This window comes from Euprymna scolopes, chromosome 6 (genome assembly GCF_053919585.1).
Source record: "Euprymna scolopes isolate OS-2025 chromosome 6, ASM5391958v1, whole genome shotgun sequence".
Lineage (NCBI taxonomy): Eukaryota > Metazoa > Mollusca > Cephalopoda > Sepiida > Sepiolidae > Euprymna > Euprymna scolopes.
Window position 1 is genome coordinate 49418097 of NC_136487.1, and position 26734 is coordinate 49444830.

The 26734-nt window shown below is 33.0% G+C and overlaps 1 protein-coding gene and 1 pseudogene across 3 annotated transcripts in view; both read left to right on the plus strand.

Annotated features, from left to right (window-relative positions):
* The window catches only part of LOC145277642 (uncharacterized), a 763829-nt gene that overhangs the window by 572491 nt on the left and 164604 nt on the right, over positions 1-26734 (plus strand). The gene's annotated exons all lie outside the window — the stretch shown is intronic.
* Positions 19989-20105, plus strand: LOC145278385 (5S ribosomal RNA; annotated as a pseudogene).

The following is a 26734-nucleotide window of genomic DNA, read 5'->3' on the forward strand; positions in this document are numbered from 1 at the left end:
ACGTAAGGGACAAGATAGAGCCTTATTATTTTTTTTATTTTTTTAGAGGAATGTGTGAGGGATATCTGGGTTGGAATCTTGGGACTTGCTGGGAATGCGGAAAAATCACAAAGGGAAAGCTACTTAGTTAAAAATCGATGCGCAAGTAAGCTTTGGCGCATTAGTTAGGGAGTGATGATTCCGTATCTTGTCGGGTTCCAGGAACTCAAACAGGCTCCGAGTGAATCAGTGTGAAGGCGTATCTTGGCTTAGACCAACCAAGGGAGTTAGTAGAAGAGCTTTGTGAAGTCCCGAAGTAGTAGATAAAATAGAACAAAGCTCCAGTAATAGGACCACTCAGAGAAAGACGTCAGGGCATTACAGTAAAGGAAAAAAAACTGGGACTTAGGCCTATGCTGAAAGTAGAGAACGCGAGTGGAATGGTTGGGTCGGTAGAGCATTAGACTTTTAATCTGAGGATCTGGGGTTCGAGTCCCCATGCGATAAAGCTACCACCAACATGGAGCATCCGACGTTCTGGTCGTAATTGCGATATGCTGGCCCCATTTCGAAAAAGTGATCGAAAATGGAGTCTCCATTTGTTTGGCCAAGTGGTCCAAATAAAGAGCAGAGTCAGTGGAAAATATCCAACAATGCGACCGCCTAGACAAGATGTATATCTGCAAAGCTGTATCTTTGTCTAACTTGGAAGCAAGTTAATGTCGAGGAGAGACTTTCGAGAAGCAGCAGAAGGGTTGATAGTGTAGTAGAAGAGTACTGGTGCCTGATCTTTCTTGGAAAAGGGGTGAGTCCGGAAAGTGAAAAAATAAAGATGTACTTCGGACATAATTATTTTTTTTTAGTTAGTTAGTTATTAAAAATGTATGGCTTGCCATACATTTTGATAAAAAAGGGGTGGAGGAATGTTAACGAGCATCTCTCCCCCCTCTCTGGCTTTCTTACTCTTTCTGTTTTCTCTCTCTGTGTCTCTATAAGAGAATAGAGAGGGAGAGAGAGAGAGGGAGAGAGAGAGAGGTGAGTAAACGTGGAGGTAGACACGTTTACCAGAACCAAAGGTCAGCTGACCAAATTACGTATGTGTGACGTGGTTGGCTAGATCTGTGAGATTTGATTTGAGCTTTGAAGAAGACGGACGTTCTTCCGTGGTCTCCTCCTCTTAACTGGGGAGGGAGGAGACGAACGCTGACGTGTGTGAAGAAGAACTAACACAAGCCGATTTCACTTCCACTTCTGCAGAACCTCTGGGGAAAGTGAAATAAAAAACTATAAAACCATTTCATCGTCTTGGAGTGATAAATCTTCGTCAAACAGGTATCAAGTCTCCCTCCAGGATGAGAAATTGCCAGATGGTTCAACAGCGAGAACAGAGGTAGGTTCAGAAATTACATGTCACACACACGATTCCCTTTATGATAATCAAACACACAACCATTTATATTAGAGACAATCATACGCACACGGAATCTTTAATGTTATACAGTGTATACACCCAAACGTAAAATGTGCCCCTAAATGAAGAACTCTATATAACATATTTAAATGTAACGAAAGCTCAATTTGGTCCCCCTCAAGGATAACCTCGATGAGTGAATATATAACATATGTTTATGTCCCGTTCTATCTCTTCTGGGATCTTTATTTATACTAATTTATGCTGTATTTAGTCGTTCAATTAGATCACCGAAGTTAAACAGCATTGAGCCATTACTAAAATAGTGACCATTTGTGAATCTCAATTGCTGTATGTACTCTCCGCTTATCATCCAGTCGTCTTTAAATTTTCTATTGCCACTGGACGTAAGCAGTGCCAATTCAAGAGAAGTGCGGTTATTGTTTGCGCAAGCCTTGCTTTACAATTACACGCGCAGCTACCCTTACAAGGAGTATCCATTTATTGCTTGACACTGGATGGAGGCATCCATGTATTTCGTATGATGTTTTTATGCGCGCAAAGTACAGTAAACAGTATATGGAGACACGCAGATACCTTCACAAAAGAGCTGAAGGTATGTGGTTGTCGTGTGCAATATGCAATTCAAATTAATATACAACAATCACTTTCAATAACGGCTGAAATACGAACGCGAAAAATTACAAAAAGCTTCATGATTAACATAACAAACAGATGCATTTCGCTTTCAAATTACAGTGTCTTTCTATTCCCTCAGATTTTCCAGCACAACATAGTTTCTCTGTTTTGTTTGTTATCTTTCCTTTGATTACTTTCAAGTAAACAGTGATAATTATTAGACGATTGTGTTACTACATCAGATAACGCATGAATTCCATCACTACTTGGAATCTCGCGGATAAAGTTCGTAATTCCTTTAGTGCTAAACATTATTTACAAATGGGAATCATGGTTTCCTTTAGAATTTTGTCGGAAAAACTCGTAACACACACAGACAGAGACAGAGACACAGACACACACACACAATTACACACACACATATATATATATATATATGTGTGTGTGTGTGTGTGTGTGTGTGTGTGTGTGTGTGTGTGGAGAATGTCTAAAAATGCATTTACACATTAACAGCTATCAGGGTTATCTGAACAATAATAATCATCAATTTGAACGTGATTTTTCGATTTAATTCTGTATCCGAAGCTATTTGCATAATAAATCTTCTATTGTCATTCTCAATTTGAATACATTTTGAGACACCTTGCATATAACTAAAGCGGCGAGTCTATCTATCTATCTATCTTACTGTATCTCATGCCCTCCCTTTCACTTAGTTTTTCTCTTTATATATGTATATATACACACACACATATATATATATATATAGTAAGTCTTAAGCTATGAACTATATATCATTATTATTATTATAAACGCGGAATATCCTGCGTAGCTTAATTGCCATCCTGACTCACTAGAATGAAACGCAAAATATTCTGTGTAGCTTAATTGCCATATATATTGTTGTAACTTACTACCTTGCTTGTATTGAGCACTATTGAATTACATAATGAAAAATTTACGCATAAATTATATCTTCGTATATTAATTTATGTGATTAAATGAAGTAGTCATATATATATATATATATATATATATATATATATATATATAGAGAGAGAGAGAGAGAGAGAGAGAGAGAGAGAGATGAGAGATAATTACCCTATATATATATTATTTTGTTTGCAGATATTCCTCTCTGGACCAAATTACAGTAGATTGGCAATAACAGATGTCACATACAAATTTAATATATCTAAACTATTATCCACCATCTTAGGTAGTTGCAGAACACCGTTTCATACATATTTATTTTCTCTAATAAAATTCTACAATCCATCCTAGGAGCGCCATCAACACTATTGTCAGGATCTACAGAGGAAATAGTTTTTATTTTTCCCTTTCCGCCCCTAGTTTACACCCGGAAGATATATACCTATTATAACTATGTTTTCCGGCATCCTTTTTACTCAATCAGACACATCTATGCAAACCATTAACTTTCTACCTGCCGTTATACAAAAATATACTTTCTCCCTTAGCAGTTCTGGCACTTCTCATTGAGTGCTTGCTATCAATTCGGCTATTCACGAATATACACATGTGTGAATAAACGAACACGCTAGATATTTCAAAACGTGACCGCTCTGTATACGCGCTACAATAGTTTAAACCTGAAACAAAACAATTGTTCCTTTTTTGTTTTATTTTCTTTTTCCCAACTATATTACTTCAATTCTTCTACTGTTTCTAATTACATTTAGTCTTGTTTGCAAATAAACAAAATACGTTAGCGCGATATTCGAGGTCTGTCATAACAGCGAGCGAACGAACGGCCGACATCTTTTGTAAGTAAGTACACACGGAGACAGATAGATACACAGACAGAATAAGAAAGATAGATAAAAGAGAGGCATAGAGACAAATACCTATATAGATAGAGAGAGGGACAGAGAGAAAGAGAGACAAAGAGAAAGAGATACCACATTTTAATAGTCCGCAATAGTTTTTCGATTTTTAAACAATATAATTTTTTTATGACTATTTTTTAATAAAATACCGTGGGGGTGATATACGTGCATACGCACAAAATTATTTCATAGGAAATACAGTTGCGAAATAATGTTTGTAAAAATCATTTCGGTTTACCTATAAATTTGTGATCTATTTGCGTTTTAAAAAGAATACCGCATTTTAATTGTCCGCCAATGAGTAGGGTCTTTTTTTCGAATATTAAGTAACATAATTTTTCATGCCTATTTTTCTAAATAAAATACCGTGGTACAATATAGGTGAGTAAACACAAAATTATTTTATAGAAAATACAGTTATTAAATTATTTTTTAAGATCATTTTACGTATTTATGACGTATTCGCGTTTAAAAAAAGAAACCGCGTTTTAATTGACCGCAAGTAATTAGTTTTACGAATATTAAGCAATATAATTTTTTATGACTATTTTTGGAAAAATGCCGTATGGGTAATATACGTGGATAAGCACAAAGTTATTTTATAGAAACTACAGTTGTGATTTTATTTGATAAAATCATTGAGTTTATCTACGTATTTGTGATCTAATTGCGTTTTACAAAGACTAATATTTCTTAAGAGGTTTTCGGCAAGGTAGTTACCAACGACGCTACGTTTTTAGCTTTAATTTTATTTGTTTTATTTTCTTTTTTACTGTTTTTTATATACTGACGCGCAACCTCTAACTAAAAGGGGATCTTTAAGGTCAACACAGATATCTCCTTTTATGTAAACATAAGTTATTTTTTTAAATTTTTACATGAAAAATATGTCTACATTATAAATGATTCAACAACTTTATAGAGGTAAAAATTATTCACGTTTTTATATAACATGTAATTTTATGATTATTAAATTTTAAGGTGGAAGCACAGATTACTTATAAAACACCCATATCTAACACGTTCAGAATGGTTTTCAAAATAATAAAATTATTATTTCAGCACAATAATAAAAAATGCATACGTACCCAACATTTTCATTTTTTCCGACCGAAACTGCACACTCACAATATTCAGGTTGGTTCATAGTATTTGCGCCTGTACCTAATTCAAATCGTCTGAAATATTGCTTTCTGAACCTCCTATATATACCCCACTCCAACTCCCATCTTTTCTCATTTATATTCATTTATATTCCTTCCCATTTATTTTTCTCTTCTCTTCTCTAACTCGTTTCACGAACCTTCCTCCATCTAACTTCTAAAACTATTTGTTCTCAAACTCCTTCACTCACTCCCTTTATATACACCATCACAGCCAACACATCTATACACCATCCCCAACAACAAAGTTTTTAACCCCCCTTTTTTTATTAACTGTAAATTTACAGTCGTAAAAGTTAAACTTTCACCGTCATATCATAGGATCTTTAAACCATGCTAGACTTTAGACATGGCTGAATATTCCCTCCTCTAAAATTATGAACATTTTTTTCGACATTTTTAAAATTCAAAATTATTATTGCCTTATGAGATCAGAAATGATTGAAACGGTGTGCACATCGTAGCAAGATATTACTATATTTACTGAAAGAAAATAAAAATTATAAATTTGCTCACTTCTATCAACGACCACTGTTAGAAATCTGTCATTCTAATCTTTTAAATATTTTCAACCTGGAATGTATATATATATATATATATATATATATATATATATATATATATATATATATACACATTCCAGGTTGAAATATATATATATATATATATATATATAAATATATACATATATATATATATATATATATATATATACATTCCAGGTTGAAAAAATATATATATATATATATTTCTATCAGTACCTTATAACACACCACACACCTAAAACTGAATTTAGAGACATATTAATAAAAAAACACCACCATTTTAACTGTCTCATATTGAGAGGTGCGCGTCCACATCTTTGAGTCATTGTTAATCCACATTAATACACCAACGATTAACCAAACTCAAAATAAAATGGAGGGCACGTTCAAGTGCTTTTGAGTATTTTAGTAATTTTAAGCGATTTTAAATGTCTTTTAATCGTCTTTTTATTTCATCTCGCTATTTTCATTTTCAATTACATTTTTTATTTTTTATTTTTACTACTCGCTTGAGGATAACCAATGGAGGTCGAAAACGTTCGCGATTATAGGAAATTATTTTTTTTCACTCGAAAAAAACGTTCGGAAAATGATTGGACAAAGAGAAAAGGAGGATTGCAAGAAAAACAAGCAAGAGTTGTCTGTGCTATTTAATGAAACGTGTATATATATATATATATATATATATATATATATATATATATATATATATATATATATATATGTGTGTCCGTGTGTGTGTGTCCGTGTGTGTGTGTGATCATCATTTTGCGACCGCAGTTCTATAAACTCCATCATCTTTTCATGTGGCTGTAATTGTGTGCGCACGCCACCACTATAAACATTGGAAAACAGGAGGACTGAACTGATCTTTCACCTACATACAGTTCATCGGTATTCCCAAATGGTCGCATATTTGGGACTCACAAGACTCATGATTTCTTAACTTCGACGAGTTCATGAGAACCGGTATGTCAGCATGATTGTGCCGTACACACACACATACACACACGCACACACGCACACATAGACACACTCGTTAAGATTTGTTGTTCCCATTTTTTAGCGATATTAACAACTTCGAAACGCTCTTTTTTTCGCTACGTTAGCAGTTCTTAAGAGATATAAGCTCTTATTGTTATACATATATCTATATGAATAGATCGCACTTATTTTTTATGGGACGTAGTTATTTATATTATTAAATATTATTTATGATTGATTATTGATTGTTTTACGTGCATAAAATGAGGAACCATGCCATAAGCCTTTCTGTAATCAATCCATGCTACGCTCAAATTCCTCTTCTTCTTCGCATCCTGCATTAATGATTTGGCACCTCTTTGGCACCTCTCGAGCCTTTCCAGACCTCTTCTGTTCTTCAGGAAAAACACCATTACTTTCAAGATGTTCATAAATTTTCACCGCAAATATTCCAGTCAACAGTTTACACATCAGTGGCAGACATGTAATTGGTCTATAATTATTGGCATCTGTTCCTTTTGCAGGATCTTTCCTAATCAGTGTTGTTCTCCCCTTCACAAGCCAATCAGGGGCATCTCCCGACTCTATAACCCTTTGCAGGGCAGCAGATATAGGTGGATAAAAGCATGGGAACTGTTTAAACCAGAAGCCCATCACTCCATCTTGAGCAGGTGCCTTCCAGTTTGTCATCCTTCGTATGCCAGCCTTAATGTCATCGATGATTATCTCAACGTTCCTCATTTGCTGCATTCCTGATAGCCTTTCTCTGACCTCTCCCAACCAGCTAGCCTTCTTATTATATCGCCGCTCAACAGACACAATCCCACTCCATAATTTTCTGGCACCCTTTGCATTTGGATTGTTGTTATTTCCCGCCTGTTTACTACCATTTAATTCTTTATACAGCTAAGATAATAATAATAATAATAATAATAATAATAATAATAATAATAATAATAATAATAATAATAATAATATAGTAATTTAGTAATTCTAGTAATTTAGTAATAAGTATAAAACATTTAGTAATAATGATGAACAAAACGGTAATAAAAATAGCGATAATAATAATAATAATATTTATAATAGTAGCAATAGTGATAATGACTCGAATGATTATGTCAATCGTATACAAATATCGATAAACGTATATATATATATATATATATATATATATATATATATATATATATACATACATATTATTATTATTATTATTATTATTATTATTATTATTATTATTATTATTATGCACGGTTTATTTATATATATATATATATATATATATATATATATTTACATATCCAAGATTTTTTCACTTTTCTCTATATATATTTGTTACAAGAAAAGACTGTCCCCTTTCCATGTAAATAAGAACATTAAATAAGTGAAAATGAGATTAGAATAAGCTGAGACTCGAACCTTTTAAGCAAGGTTCAGAAATTGGAATGTTACAATTTAGCTATTGTTAAATTCTATTGGAAATATTTAGATATTGTTGTATTGTAAAAAGAATTGTTTGTTCGTCGTTATTTTATAAAACTGAATTAAAAATGTCAGCTAAAAAGAATGAACAATACAAATTAAAAATGTATTGTTAAAAAATAGGATAGGTTAAAAAATAGGTTAGCTGAGAATTCTTTGTTGTCAAAAGTGTGTTAAGAAAACGTGTGCTTAACCATGAGTGTTGATCACCTTTTGAAACCACACTTCTGACGTCATAGCAAAAAGAGGATTCTCAGTATACGAGACACTCATATCGAGAGCGGAGGCAAAACAGTTGAGTCTGCTAGTCAGCAGAGATCAGGAGAGTCAGTCCGTTGGCAGAGTGGTCAGCTGCCTCTTTGGACGCGAAGGGTAGAAGGATTAAACTATGTAGAACAAATGTGAATTCTTGACATCATCATCATTCGACCGGTCTAATGAAATTAAGAATCACCATCGATATTTGTAACTGTTTGTCTTCGTGTCATCACTCCACAAATTGAAGGTAATGTGTTAATCATCTTATTATGAATATTGTGTAACTCTTACAAGAAGATGTATCTCTCCTCCTCTCTATATGTGCTAAAAGAAATAAAGAAATGTGCATCTATCACCCTATATCCCTCAGTCCCAAGTATGAAGTCCCAAGCATCTCAGAACTGTGTAAATGTCTTCTCGTCTCTCTTCTCTGTACCCTCACCATTGTTATATATATATATGTCCGCCGTCTCTCTTTAATATGCATGTCCCCACCATTTCTCTTTTAATATGAACTCAGGTCATCTCTTTTAATATGTACCCCTACACAACATATTTATTCCTACCACTTCTGCCAGGTACGATTCTGCTATTACACTCTTCGTACCTGTAAGGTTACATGCATAGACATAACATATCCCTTTCTGTTTCTGTTTCGCCCTGACAATATTCCGGCTTTTACGATTGGCTGAAATCGGATATTTTTCATATTCCAGAATGAAACAAATTCCTACATTAACGAACATTTCTAAAATTTTACAAACATGACGTCGCCCTCCACAGGCGACACTAACGTTAAAACGACCAACATTTACCGATTATTAATCATTCAGAAACAGACATGTGCATATTGCTAACCACAGACACTCACAGGTAAAATCTTGCATAAATACAGTCCGATTTTCCTACATCCATTGTCTACACTTCTGTCGCTATCTGCACAACCTGACTAGCGAGCGCTAAAAATAAATTCTATAAACCGCTCATAAACAGTTACCTACTGGAACTAACCTGCGCAAGCAAAATAATTCATATACAAATCTCTTCCTATATGCTTGCATTATTAACAAACAATTCAAGTCGTTTTGTTTACACAAAAAACGAAATAGATATAGCTTTTAAAGTGTCGAATAAGAATTCACGGTTTTAATATTCTTAGCTAATTCTCATTTAATATCGGATTACCATGGACAAATCAATGATAGAAATAATTGTCTCCGTCCATGAAACTTAAACACTGAATCGGAAATTCGAAAACAAAATGAAACGGACTATTTTTATTTTGACAATTTGCTAAGCGTTTTTAAGCCAGTACTTTCTATTCGACAGTTTAAAGGCTTCTAAGGAGTCACGAAGTAAGTATAAAAAAACTATTAAAATTGCATTGTATACAAAAAGATAAACGAAATAGGTAAAGCCTTTAAACTATGGAATGACGATTCACGGCTTTAAAATTCATAATAAATAAGATAATAATAGGGTATTTCGATATCGACATTTACCAGTATTGTCCTCACCCCCTCAAATAGAAACCTGCTATGAAACAAATACTTGGGTACTTGTGCTATTCTGTCTTCTTGCTAAAATAATAACATTATTATTTTGAAAGCCATTCTTAACATGGAGAGGGCAGGGTGTTTGATAACTATTCTGTGCTTCCACTTAACAATTTAATAATAAAAGGATATCGTAAAGTTTTAATTTAACCTGAACAAATGAAGCATGCATTGTGCCCCGTGAGTGTACAGTGAACGAGGCATAAAAATGACTAAGTTTAGCATTCGCCCCTCCTCCTCCATTTAGCTCCAAATTTCCTAGGGAACGCGAAATCCTGGTGAAAATGAACAAACTGTGCAGTTTTAGTCCTTATCATATTTAAATGTGAGTGCAGATCCATGCAAAACTGCTAAATAGACATACACACAAACTTTTGGACAAATATGGTAAACTAGTTCCAAAAATGGAGTGTTTTTATTAGCCCTAAAGAGCCCCTGTAGTACACCCAAGAGTTATCGCGAAGTAAGGACAAACAAAATTATATAGAAATCAGTTAGTTAGAACTTTTCAGAAAGTTTTATAAAAAGCCAAGGCATCATTTTTTTTAATAAGCACAAAAGTGTCAATTTTAAACATTTTAACACGGTAGGGACCTCTAGGAAGGGGGGGGGGGCAACCGAAGTTTTTCCGGAAAATCCGTTCCGTTACATTTTTACTCATATCATGTTTAATGAATGTACAAAATTTCAAAAAAATTCCAAGGCGGAGTTATTGATAAAAATGCGGACAGACGAACGGATGAACGAGCGAACGGACAAGGGTGAATTTACAGGTGCACCTTTCTTTTGTCGGGGGACCAATAAACAAGTTAAAAAGATGGCAAAGAAGCAAAATCAACCAAAACGTGTTCAACACTGGTTATTTTTTTACTATTTTTTTTTACTTTTATCATTTACTAGTAAGCTTCACGGTTACATTTTTTTACATGTGCACACGTTAACATTTTTTTTGTTTGTTGGGAGGGGGTAATTAACACATTACGTCCACCTCCACATTTTTCGTTCCAATCACGACTTTTGCCTTTCGCCATTTACTAGTACGGTAGACGGTTAGATTTCTTTTACCCGCGCACACATTAACATTTTCTTGGGGGGGGGGCTCCATATTTTTGTTACCATTACCGCTTTTTTAGGTTTTCGTCTATACTAATTACTAAAATTTCATTCAATCCTTTTCATTCCAAGTGCTTCTAAAGATATAAACACATGTAACCTGCACTGTAATTTAATGCCTGCCAGATTTGTACCCGTCCGCGCGATACGAAAATCCACTTTTCTACCATCGACACTACCACCAACCATATCGATTATGGGTGGGTATGCTGTATATGATATTCGCGGAGAAATTTGTGGGATTAATTTATCTACCACTCCCAACTAAAGAGGGGTGCTCTGCTTCGATATACGTTTTTGTTATATAGAGATGTATGGGGTGTCTATTCCTAGTGGAGGTTAATTGTGTCTATTACGAAAGCCGTTCTTAACATGGACAGATTCTATTAATCTAAACGGTTCATATGCAGTGAGAATCCCTAAATTCTAAAACATCTGTTTATACTTTTTATTGAACCATTTTTCCTAATTTTATTATTGCATACATTCCTTTATTTGTTTATTTCTTTATTCCTTTATTATTTATACACATTCCTTTATTTGGGTTTTTTTCATATTCAAACAGTACCTGCCGGTTATCAATACCCGTAGTTTACTTTCTAGCGATGGAGGTAGGGGGAGGCTTCAACCGGGCAACGCCGGGTAATGAGTCCTGCTAGTGTTTAACAGAAGTTAAGAACTCATTATTAAATTTGGTTGTTGAATGTTTTCATACACTTTTAACACAATTAATACGCATAGTCTTTACATTTTGATCACGTGTAAAATGCTTAATTTAATAAAAATGTAAATTTCCGAACTCAAAGTTTGGAATGTAGTTTTTTTTTTCTCATAACATTTTAGGTTATCGTATTGGTAACCTTAAGTAGAAGGAGTTTAAAATCAATCCTTAGAAATGTTACGTTTTAAAAATTTTCAAGTGGTCTTAACTTTTGGTCAGTCAATCAAATATAATTCTATGATTTCGATCCCGAACGGGTTAGCATTAGTATACAATAATATTTAACTATTTTCTATTTTGTATTTAGACGTTGTATGAAAGTGAAGTGAAACAGCTTACGATTATCTATTTCTAATATTAATTCGTACAAAAAAAGGGGTCGGGCCTTTTGCATCACAAGATATATTCTTATATTTTACCAAATAATTGTTAGTCGCCAATAAACAAAAGTATAACATTTCAAGAAAGGCTTATTAGATATACATCATTGGATTTTACTGACAAAAATAAAATTAGTGACAACATAATTGTCAGATTTCTACACAAGAGGATATAAAAAATATCTCAAAAGCATCACACTTCTGCAGGAGATACCCTTTCTTTAACTTGCTAATACTTTTCGTCTATTTCGGTTTAAACTGATTTTGACCCTATATTGTTAAATCCTGTGTCACTAATCCGTGTATGTAAACGTCTTCATTTTTAGAAGTTTCGATCTTTTTCGGTAACACTTGGCACTGCCGAATACTGACTTCCATGAGTCCCCTCCGTTCACTGTAGCATGAATAACGAAAATAAACTCTGCTACAAAGGTTGCACACTGGTATTCACTCATCTAGAAAAAAACAGATCACTGTACGGCTTTTTATTTTTACGCATTATAAGATCAGCCTAAAAATACACTGTCCGTTTTGAAAACAACTTGCTTTTCAAGCAAAGACGTATACGGTGGTCAACATCCTCCACCATTTAAACAGCGATAATATTAAATCGATGGTCATTCTGATAATAGACGGACACGCTTTCCTGACCTATGTTACTGATCGTAAAATGCTGTTTTACAGTATAAATATAATTGTATTACAGAGGAAAGTTATATCTATGAAATTAAAGTAAATATACTTATTTGTTTGCCTTAGGTACCGAAAATTCTTAGTTGGGATCATTTTTTATTAAGGCCCGTAGGCCACGCAAGTATAACGATTAATGAGTGAAACAAAACCATGATGATTACTAGCGGTGTGAATTGGCTTTAAATAAAAGGATGCACAACAAGCACTTATGTAATAGAACGCGTACGTGCGTATAAAAATGCTCAGCGGTGTGCGAAGAAAAAGAAAACTATAAAAACAGCGTGTGCACTGACCGAAAATCACGTTGAGCACGTTCGAGAGCACGTCTATGAGAAGGTTCGAAACAACCTTTGATGGGTCATGGGCGAGAGAAAAGGAGCACGATCACGAAATATTCGGGAATGTACCTAGAAATGAATGTCCTTGTTACAAAACAAGGAATCGAGTTACTTGTCTTATGTTTTTGCGACGTACTTTGCTAGAACGTGTTCTGTCCCGGGTGTCTATATGTTAAAGCTTGTGTAAACGTGTGTCTATTTACACTTATTTATATTAGACTTGAAAACGATAATGTCAGAGTCAGCTAGAAAGGAGCCTCACGGTATATTGTTCTACAGACAGACGGTTTATGGAGTGTTGCTCTGTCCATGTAATTTTCTTTTAGTTCGTGTAAAATTTCCCTTAATTGCCGTTACAGTTGACGGTAGCTTAACAGCAACGGTGGCTCTGTGGTGGTAGTCTAATCCTTTGACTAGCTGCAATCGTCACTTCCTACACGGATGATTGCGAAAGCATCAAACTCTATTGTATGTAGGTATCAAACATAACAATTCATGATTTATAATTCTTTCGTCTCATTAAGAAGTAAATCCTCAAAAGTTGAGCACTGTCTGAGAAATAAAAGGCGATCGCCTGGTCTTGTGTGCGAGATCGCGATTTCCGGTCATTCGATCATTTTAGATCGTTTTACTAACATTATGCCTGCCTTTGGTTTTATAAATGTTAAATTCCCCTTAATTGTCGTGAAGGTTGACGGTGATTTATGGTAAACGTTCCTTACTAATGCTGTCAAAGGTGCCTTTGTGGCGAGGTTTGAATCCTTTGACAAGCGGCAATCGTCACTGCCTATTTTTATGACTGCAAAAGTATGGAAACTAATTATTTAGAACTCATATATATATATATATATATATATATATATATATATATATATTTAGTTGTTGATTTTATAAACAATCATACGGTTAACTAGCGTCTCTGCCTTGAAAGTCTCTCTTTTCTTTAGGAAATCGCCCTTATTTCATTTGGACTAAACAAATAATATTTTTATTCATTATGCTTTAAAACAGTAATCTACGGACATGCATGTTTCGAGACTCTTTACACACACACACACACACACACACGCACACACACACACACACATATATATATATACATATATATATATATATATATATATATATATATATATATGTAGTAGCAAAAGGAGCCGTCGTTGACTGGGTTAAAAAAAACAGCCTACAGAAAATGGACTCTGATTTATGATAGGTTATGAAAAGGAAAGGCTGTAAAGAGATAGCTTCGAATTTGGGGGCATCAAAACCAAAACAAAATATGATGAAAGTAAAAATAAAATAGATAAACCCCATAATTTATTATACCATACCTGTTCACACTGAAACACTTATTCTGTGGATCGATATTAAAAAACCTTGTTAAACTTTGTGACATATTTCCATTCTATGGAGGTCAGGCGCGAACGAACATTCCATGATTTTATTATTCCAAACTGAAACATAATTATAAAAATATACTTACGTAAATAGATATGAAAAGTCTTTATTAAAGTTTGTGCCTATTTCCATTCTATAGAGGCCAGGCGCGAACGCAGACCCCACAATTTTATTATACCATCCCTATTTATGTTAAAACATACTTATCAAGGTATTATTATGTACATCTATATCAAAAACACTTGAAACATTTTTTAAAATTTTAAAATTTTTTATTTCCATGCTTTGTGGAACAGGCGCGTACGCAGACCCCACAATTTTAATGAATCATAATTATGTCAGATCAAACATACTCATTCCTGTGTCTCAATACATGTTTTATCATTATATGTGATCAATTTTCTATAATAGTCAACCATATAGGAGCCTATTCGTGACCAGACATACACACACAGACGTTCAGCTTTATATTATAGATATATACGGCATAATCACGTTGACACACCTGTTCTCGCCAGATCACCGACGTTAAGCAATGTTGAGCCTTGCTAGTACCAGATGAGTGACGATTTGGGAATTGTAGGCGCTGTATGTGCTCTCCGCTTATCTAGGCATTGTTTCCAGTCGTCCTGTACTTGAACTTGCCACTGGTATGCAACAATGTTGACTCAGGAGAGGCGTGGTTGGTGATTGCGCAACTCTTGCCACACGAACTTCACGCGCAGGAATCCTTACAGTGTGTATCCATAGTCTGTCAAGACTGAAGGCAGCCACACATATATATTTGTTGTCTAGTAAAACATTTGTGGTTAAAACTCATTGTAACTTCGAGGGAACTATAAAAATATATTTAAAAATTCTAATTTAATTTAATTCAAATTTATTTTATTTCATTTTTTCTTTCATATTTTTATCTCGCATAATTTAATCATTATTTATTTGTTTTCTGTTTTTTTTTTAATTTTATATCATTCTGAAAAAAATTAGTTGGGCCAATAAACCATTTTTGTAATGAAGTTAAGACAAATAATACTAAATTTTTAATCAATAAAAATATCCAAAATTAAAATTTTAATTTTAAAATAAAAAGAAAAGAGAACTTAAAACATTATAAACATTTCTGAATAAATAACTAAAACCATACATTTATATTAATACACACCGTTCAGCATTTACAAATGGATATTTGATCTATCTGATCTATGAAAATATCTTTACGATTTTATTTGCATTTTAAGCTTGAATTTAGATATTCTCTAAATAAATCATTCGAAGATGATTAATACGAAATATATTTTTAATGGTTACTTAACTTCTATTAAATACCAGCAGGCTTACATAATCGGGCGCTGTCTGACAACTCTGCACCACCTGCAGCTACATCGTCCCTCGTACTATTTGGAACCCTCCATCACTATAACGTGGTAACAATGTGAAGGTGTTTAATACTAAAAAGATATACCTAGAGGAAACTGAACGTAATTTCAAGGACAGATACCGAAACCATATTGTATCATTTAACATTAAACCAGAGAATAGACCAAATTAGTATGAGGATAAGGATAGAAATAAGAATAGGACAAGAATAAATATTAAAAATAAGGAGATATACACGACTGCATTAAAAGATGGGGTTAAGGAACTACGTAAAAATAAAATAGAATTTGAATTAAATTGATCAATAGTAGATAAACATAGAAAATATGAACCTAGTAAATCAAAAGGCTGTAATCTATGCTTACTTCTGTCATACCACATAGTGAATTCTAAAGTAGACATTTTAAACAAAAAAGGTTGTATATTATTTAATTGGAATTCATTATTGAGATGAGTATTATTTATTAATTTATTTATTGCGGACTATTATTCTAATCTTTTTTAGCTGTAGTTCTACGACGTTTTGCCCAACTATCTCTCTGGCATTCTTAAGGCGGTAACAGCGACGGGATAGGAACTTCGAATCTCCCAAATGCATCCTCAGCAATTACTGCTTTCCTTAGTTGTCGTCTCACCACGTTTTGGCCAATTTATCTTCTGACCGGCTTTGGGTGGGATTGATACCACTATCTTCAGACAATTCACACCTGGAACTGTAGAGATTCAATGTCTCTACGGATTGTAGTCCACAATAAATAAATTAATAAAAAAAATTGTGTTATACAAAACTGTCTTCATAGAAATAAATTCCTCTAATCACGCCTAAGACCCGATCAAAATAATATGCATAACAATAATTAACTTATATGTTGTGTTGTGAAACGTAAGTGTACTAAGATAATTGTAAATTTAATACGGTTAGTAAGTTGTTTTTGTTTTACGACATATCAACCCTTTTCAGGTTATTTAATGCCGAATCCAGTGAATTTGAAGAACAATTTTTTTAATAGAGTATATTTGTTTTTTGTTTTTTAAGTCGGTTTCTATTTAACCCATAGTTGGGACCCTAACAGGTACTACCACTCCGGGTCAGAGTGGACCTGGGAGCAATGACAATTAAAGGGTTGTTCCACACTCCTCAAAGCCCCCAAGCTGGTGCCTCACCATCGGATATAGTTTAAGGTCATATCCAGGACTGAAATTTAATACGGAGATTTTAGGATGGTGCAATAAATAAATTAATAGGTCATTAACTTAACATATAGAAACTAAACTAACTATTGCCTAGATAAGGGAAATAGAAGTAAATATAAATTCGATCATTGTTATTGGTAATAAACTAACACATGAAACGTTTTAATAGATCAGCGTATCAAATATTTAGTAAATGGACAGGTTCTGATTAATCAAAATATAAGTACGAAGTAAACTAAGTGAGAAATTGAACCTAGATTGCTATAAAGAGAACAAAAAGAGAACTACGTTTAAAATCAAGCATATGGGATTTATAAAGACAAAATCAAAACATCAGATGTTATTAATTTTGCTTCTGAAATGTTATTTTAATAACATGTAAATATTTTGATATTGATATTTTGATAAAAGAATTTCGATAAAATAATAACTGTCTCGATAATATTAAATGAAACAGGGATAACAGTGAAGTACAAGATAAGCTGTTTATATTAAGATACAGCTGGAAAAGATAGATCTAACATTTAAATGAATAACATAACCAGCAGGGGGGGTGAAAACAAATATATTTAAAATAATTGTAATAAACCTTTTAATTTTAGTTTTTCTTATAAAAGAAGAGAAGCAACATGTAAATAAAAATGTATACAAAACTAAGGCAAATTGAAAAAATGAATAGTTTGAAATATAAAAAAGACTAAAACTTAGAAAATTTAGTTTCGTAATCGAGAGTAAATCAATAAAACAAATAAATCCGAACAAAAAAAAATAATAAAAATAAAAATACATTAAAATATTCAATAAATATAAAATAGAAAATCGTACAATTATAATCTAACTATAAGAAATACGAAAGTGAGATATTTATCTAACTTGAAGGTAAACGAAAAAATAAAGAAGAAAGAAAGAAAGAAAAGAGGAGAAACGACGTGAGTCCATTGTTTGATCACTGAAAACATGGAATTATGAATACGTTAATATATATATATCACACATGTATTTCGGTGTCCGAAAAGTAACTATTTTTGGAATATTTTTAAATTATATAACGTTTAAGTTTGTCCACACAGTTATAAAACAATTAAAGAAATACATCGTATGATTTATGTTTTGTTGTCTTGATTTTTGCAAAAAAGTATGTATATATATATATATATATATATATATATATATATGTGTATATATATATATACAGATAGATAGATAGATAGATATGTATATATATATATATATATATGTGTGTATATATATATATACAGATAGATAGATAGATAGATAGATAGATAGATAGATACACGGATAGCTTGATATAGATATATAGATATAGATATATAACATATTACAAGATTTAGACGTTACAAAATAATTGCATAATAATTTAAATGCTTCTGAAGTGTATTTGGTTCGAAAGGATTGGTTTAAAAATAATGGTAAATTTGATATTATATTGAAGCTTTTATATACACTGATTTTCGCATTGAACTTTAGAATACAATCATAGAACGATTGAATAAGACATTATTCACATCGCAAATATTAAAACAATATAATATTCAAGCGTATAACATTAGTATATACATATTGCGCGTGTCTTCTTCGAATTAAATAATTAAATGCTGTAAAATAAAATTGAAAAAGTACGGATAAAGAGAAATATTTTATTGAAACATTGAACACAAAATTAGAGAAATCGAATATTGGAAACATCGCTGGAATAACTTGATGGCTATGTGATATCGGTGTAAATAATGCAAAAACTTCTTGGTGCTCGTGTTATTACTCATTGGAACATATACAGATCATGATTCTTTATCGTAAGCATTTAGCACATAGAAAATTATTCGTAAGAGTGTTTAGAGTAAAGTGGACAGCTCTTGGTTTGTAGAGAAACGATATAATTAAGATAGAATATAAGTATTCAATCCTAAGTTAAAAAGAATACATATTGTTAGTTAGATACGATTCCAGGAATGCAGTGACATATCCATTGTAGTTAGAAATTAATATACAAAAATTTAAGTCGGAGCAAAATAATAGAACAATTAATTAAAGAATGTTCACAGAGAAATATGGGGCTTGTGTTGTCTGAACACCAGTTGGAAACATGTGCATGCGCATTGGATGACGTCACATAGAATTAATATATATATATATATATATATATATATATATATATATATATATATACTTAAGTTAGACAGTTTAAAACAGTCATTGTAGGTCGGAGAACATTTCGAGTTAGTCCGACAGAGAGTTAGCCGAAACTCCTTTGAGCCAGGATGACAAAATGTAGCAACTTAGCCAGGCATCAAGTTCCAATCACCATCTGGATGAATAAATGTCTTCTATTTGTTATGTAAGCCTTTTGTCTTCGTTGTCATCAACTGCACAGTCATATGTCTTTGTTTTCATCGCCTTGTATAATGAACTTTGTATGTAAACCCCTCTTCAATAATCTCACCTCACGTTTAAAGAGTTCCATTACACTAAATCCCTTCTATAATAAACAACCCCCTGCAACAAAACAATAGTACACTGTTAATTTTATCTCTACTATTATATAAAAGTCACTTGGTGTGTGAGTTCCTTTCTTATAGGTTATTGCAAATTTTACACAAAGGTAATTTGTAAGTCAGAAACTGTTCTTATATATGTTTGGTACCCAAATCCATCCGATAATTATCGAAAATGGAAACACTCTGCTCTTAAAAAATAGTGTTTATTTTCTTAAAGATGAAAAGATTTACAGGGGAATATTTTACCCTGCACCGGTGTAACACACACACACACACACACACACACACACACACACACACATATATATATATATATATATATATATATATATATATATATATTTGTGTGTGGGGGTGTATGTGTGTGGGTGTGTGTGGCTGCGTATACATATACGGCATAATCACGTTGACACACCGGTTCTCATCAGGTCACCGACGTTAAGCAACATTGAGCCTGGCTAGTACCAGATGGGTGATCATTTGGGAATTCTTGGCGCTGTATGTGCTTTCCGCTTATCTCGGCATTGTTTCCAATCGTTCTGAACCTCCTCTTGCCACTGGTATTCAACAATGTCGATTCAGGAGAGGTCTGGTTGGAGATTGCTCAACTCTAGCCACAAACATTTCACGCGCAGGTACCCTTATAGTGGGTATCCATAGTCTTCCAAGACTGAAGGAAGCCTTATATATATATATATATATATATATATATATATATATACATACATACCGATATAGAGCTCGATATATACATATAAAGATACAGATAAGAGGTAGATATGCAAGGATAGATATAGATATAGATAGATAAAAAGAGATAAATATAGAAATAGACACATTAATATATATATAGGGATGTATAGGTTCCAGATTTTGTAAAGGAACTTTTATTGAACACACTTCAAACACTAGTGATCTTCGAAGTCATCTCCTCTGACTACACTGCACTTGTTGTACCGTTCCAACAACTTCTGGAAGACCCCATTTAAGTCATTTGTGTGGGCGTGTCAATAATGCTCGTCACAGCCTTTCATCTCTTCAAATTTCTCATGTTAAGGGAATAACCAAAATTCACAGTAAGCAAGATCTGGCATATAGGGAAGATGAAGAACTGTATTGATGCTTATGTTGATCAAATAATTTGTGAAAAGGATGGAGTTGTTGACTGGTACATTGTCCTAGTGGAAATGTCACTGATCCGATTTGGAGAATGCTGGTCACTCCCGACGGAATTTCTTCCTGAACTCCCTTGAAACCTCAACATAGTATTTCTTGTTTATCTTCTGTCCAGTGGGAACTCAGTGCATGTAGACCATGCCCCTGTTGTCAAAAAAATGATCAGAATATGTTTCTGGGTTGATTTATTCTGTCTTGTCTACTTGCATCTGGGGAAACCAGTATGATTCAACTGGGACTCTGTCTTTTGGTCTCTGGGTAACAGCATTAAAAAGAGCGTAATCTGATTTGATTAACTCGACCATCTTCTTGTTAACATGAAAACGTTTCTCTTTTTTATCTTATCTGAACCCCCTTCGCGCAAATATTCCGCATCTTCAGTTTATCGTTAATAATTATGAGTACAGTTTCAACACTAACATCAAACTGGGAACTATTTGTCTTTATAAAAACACGACAGTCCTTATCCACGAAATGCTTTATTTGGCCAATCATCTCTGGTCTTCCGAATTCTTTACTAGCCCCCCACACTTCTCATCAGCTCTCACAGACTCACGGCTCATCTTGAATCACCCAATTCAATCAAAAACTAATGCTCGACTCATGCAAGGTGATCTAAAAGCAGTCGAAAGCATTCTGTACGTTTCCAAGTTTAAAACAGTTTTATTGCATATCGTTCTTCTGAAGTGTCCTCACGTCCAGATTGTAATTTTGATATTCATTAGCTGTGACAACCAGGCTATAGTAAGGTGTATTCCAATTCACATTATAGCTATCCATTTGAACATGAAATCATGAAAAATAGTCAGTCATCTCATTGGACGTATAGCAATATATTATATATGCAATAGTATTTAAAATTTAAATTTTAAATACCTATACGAAACCCTAAAAACTTACTGAAGACATTATATATATATATATATATATATATATATATAACTACTTCATTTACTCACATGAAATTAATATACGAAAGTATACATTTATGCGTCAACTTTAAGTATTTACTTCAAAAGTGATCAGTACGTAGGTAGAGCTAGTTAGTAAGTTATATAATATATATGTCGATTAAGCTACACTGAATATTCCGCGTTTCATCCACTCTAGGACTCTTCAGACTTATGCGCGAATTTTGTGGTTGTCTGTCGTTTTTATATACGCACCTTCTTTTGAGATTTATTTAGCCAATCAGCTTTCTAGTATCCACTGAGCCCTTCCTATCAGTGAATGAACATGCACTTACCGGACAGAGGCCTATTTGACCTCTGGTGGACCTGTTCCTTTGTGTGTGCTCTATTTAGCCTGGATATCTAGTTTCTTGACCTGTTTTAAATCTAGGTTAGGGTTGTTTTTTTATGTTAGTTTATATACATGTATATATATATATATATATATATATATATATATATATATATGTGCATACATACATATATGTGTGATAGTTTATGTATATTCATGCTTATTTAATTTAATTATTTGTTTATTTACTATTGTTTTTGTTAGTTTTAAAATTATTTTGTATCGTTATCCTAGAGTAAATATTATCCTGTGAACACAGTTGTTTGCTATTTCTTTTCTACAGTTTAAGTGCATAAAACGCGGAATATCAGTGTAGTTTAATCGCCATATATATTTTATAACTTACTATATATATATATATATATATATATATATATATATATATATATGTGTGTGTGTGTGTGTGTGTATACATATATATATATATATATATATCTAGAGAAACCATACATTCATAAAATTGCATAAAATTCCGGTCTTCGTATTGAAATCTATTTATGAACTTTGTATATAATTAACCACATAATGGATAAACAAACAGATATGTATACAACTGTATTATAATATGTACATATATATATATATATATATATATTATAATATATTTATATATTATACTATATATATAGTATAATATATATATATATATATATATATATATATAGAGAGAGAGAGAGAGAGAGAGAGAGAGAGAGGAGAAACAGAGATGAACCTATCCTAGGTACGAAAGAGTCACTTATAGCTACGTGTTAATTAATCAAAATTTTGGAAGACGTATAATGATCTCAGCTGATTTAATTTAATATAAGAAGGAAGAAAACTACGAGGAATCAAACATGATATAGTTTGCATACAAATCGAACGTTGAGTCCCCTGTATGTTAGCTGTCTTCGATGTGTTGCGCGCTAAACGTGTCGATATATTGACGATCACCGGTGGGCAACTATTTTAATATCTTCAATTATCGTGAGTTTATGTGAATAGGCTGATATTGAACACACGTGAACGCCGCCAGTAAAGGCGTGACATGTAACAGTACCGTGAATATAACTTTAGAAAAAGGAAATGAATGTTTGATATTCGTCATTGAATCTACGCTTTGATCAATGAGACTTAGAGAAAAGAGCGCCTCCTGCCGCAAGGGGTCAAGTAACAGAATGACCTTATTCGGCGTATTTTTAAGTTAAATGCTGAAGTCATTTACAGAATAACCCCTGAAGTAGTGCCCGGTGTTGCAATTATAGTTTCTGCTATGTTTGAATTAATAGGCCTTCGGCTATTCTATTATAAACATAGACTAAATGCATATAATTATGTATTGAAGTAATATATGTAGGCTGAGAGACTGATATATAGTATGTTACTCATTCTTTTGATATATATATATATATATATATATATATATATACAGAGAGACAGAGAGAGAGAGAGAGAGAGAGAGAGAGAGAGAGAGAGGGTTATAAAATATATATGGCGATTAAGCTACACTGAATATTCCGCGTTTGATCCACAGTGGACGAAACACCGAATATTCAGTGTAGCTTTATCGCCATGTATATTTTATAACTTACTAACTCGCTCTACCTACGCATTAAGCACTTTTGAATTAAATACTTAAAGTTTACGCATAAATTTATACTTTCGTATATTAATTTTATATGAGTAAATGAAGTAGTTATATATATATATATATATATATATATATATATATATATATATATATATATATATATATATATGTAGTTTATCCGGCGTTGCCTGGTTGTAAAATATGCTTAAATGTTATAATTTAATTTAAGCAATTTCCTATTTATTATATTTGATCTAATTCTCTTAATACATCTGAGTGCCATCAGCTAGAATCGAAACAAAGTTTTGGTATGCAAATTATGCGCCATTAGATGCTTTGCATAAAACCTATGGTCCGGATATTGATGAGCATTTAATACTTAACCGTGTCTGCGCTTTAAACTTTAGTATCGACTTGTTTTCCATTTTGAGCAGGTCACACTCTCCCTTTCACTTAATATGTTTAGAAACTATCTATATTTAGCCCTTAAGACCTTCTGTTTGCAAACAAAGAGAACATCTTTTACGACTTAATGTAGTTCCAATTTAGTTTTGTCCTGTATTTCCCTACTTTTTCCCCGCCATATTTCCATCTATAAATATTTTGCTTAATTGTTATTAACCTCGATTTTAGTTCTGTTGGGCAATATTCGAAACCGGTCAGCTAGCTTTCAACTTTTTTTTTTATTCATCATAATTTATACATTCGATCTGTACGTAGCTTATATATATTTAAACACAGTGGCTTATGAATAAAAATAAAAATATATATTTAAATACAATGGCTTATGAGGAAACATAAAAATAAACTTTCCATTATGGTATCTTTAAGGTAAACATAATTAGGCAGTGTTATATTTATATACAGATGTACAGGGTGACCCCCCCCAAAAAAAACAGAGGGGCATTCAATTATTTTTCTGAGCATTTTACAGTCAACGGAGAAAAAAAAGACAAAGACCCTAGTGTTTTGATGTGATGTTTTGAATATAATAAACTAGTTATGTCCAAAGTTTCATTTCATTCGGACAAAGCATTAAGAAACGGGGCCTAATTATAGTTGAGGCCCGTTTTTTGGGGGGGTCACCATATATATATATATATATATATATATAGTAGAGATTTAGAAGGCTATCACAATGCGAGGAATGAAATATAGTCGTTGTTGGTGAAAGGAGACGAAAACAATGCGAGGAATGATATATAGTCGGTGTTGGAAGAAGACGAAAACGAGTGGCGAGTTACAAATCAATAAGTACATACATATATGTCTATATATACATATATTTATTCAGTTTTATTAGATACAAATGTCTTATTTGTTATGTCTGCAACAATATCCATTATTAATTTCGGAAAAAATTCCCTTTTCAAATGTAGACGTGACAGATCGATTCAAAGCATGCTAGATGATGGAGCGAAAGTTGGATAGCTGTGTGGAGCCCCGGATGTAAGGAGAGGGTTTATGTATAGTCTGATTAGGTTATTAACATGTTTTTGTTCCTTTTATTATAAATTTTTTTGTATATATATATATATTTTATTTTTATTTATCTATTTGTTTATAACTTGTTGCTTTAGCGTGAGCTCTTTATAATTTTGTATACTCCCTGTATATTTAGTTGTCTTCATTATTATTATTATTATTATTATTATTATTATTATTATTATTATTATTATTATTATTTTCTGGCTGATATCTATAAGGTGGGATGACTTGGTGTATCTAGGTCACAAAGTCCTAGTAGGCTGGAGCTGGTTATGTAGGATAGAAGTAGGAGTGGGATGTGAGAGAGGGGGTGCGGGATTGTGCGCTCCCAGTCGGCTGTTGGGGTGTTTAGGTTAGTGTTGCGGTTGTCACGAATATGAAGATAGGTGGAAAGGGGGACACTGGGTTGACCTTCCTTGGGAGTTGTTAATTTATTTATTTTCATAAAATTTATAAGTGGTAATAGATGGGACATTTTCCCCTTAATTCTTTATTGTTATTGTTTATTAATTTATTTATGTTTGTTGTTAGTGTTATTGGTATATATATATATATATATATATATATATATATATATATATATATATATATATATATATATATATATATATATATATATACCGTCGATTCGGATACAAGTATACATTTTGCTCATTAGGATTGAGCCGGTCCCAGTTATAAAGTGTTTAAGTGATCCACGAGGCGCAACTTTGTGTCATACACACTTCAGATATCACCATTCGTCAGGATCAGAAAGGTATCTTGCAGCAGGTTGCCTGTACGCCATTATGTGGAGTACCACCTTGTCGCATACCCGCCAGACGAGTTTATTCGGGAGTACATACTCCCCAGTGAATTAAACACGCTTCAATGTTATTTATATGATTCAGTGTGGTACCTAAAGCATCTAGCCTTTCCAAATGATCACCCACCTGCTACTGGCTAGGCTGATCATTACTTAACTTCGGTGAACTGGCCAGAACAAGTGTGTAAACGTGAGCGAGCTGTACTATATCGCCAAAAAGATATTGGACTGGGTATAACATAACTGTATCGCTCTTCTGAAAGTCACGTACGAATAATAGCCCCTTTGAGCAACAAACATTACATTAATTTAATACCTATAAGAGGTAATGCCTGGGAAGTGCACTCTTAATTCAAACAGAGTTTCCAGCTGATTCTTCTTCAATAGCTAGATTTCTGTGTCGTTTTTGCTTTTGTTATTACTGTTGCGAGTCCCCGATTCTAAAACGCTGGCTACCCCAAACATTTCTACTTCGGACTGTCAGACTTCGGAAATCTCTCTCCGCATCGTTCTTCCCCGACTGTACGAACATTCAGTAATGTAAGTTTAATGTGAACGAACATCTCCCTGCTCAACTCCCTAATAAGATTGCCCTTTTAAGGAATGGCTCCTAATTTAGAATGCCCTCTTATTTCTCAGTGGCAATTAGCCTTGTTGAAACTTAAGGTGATACGCAATTCATCAAGCATCTCATTGATATTTTGATAGCATGCTAAACTCTTATGTAACTAGAATGCCATCCAGCGTTGCCCGGTCGTAAAATACGCATAAATATTTTATTTTAATTAATACA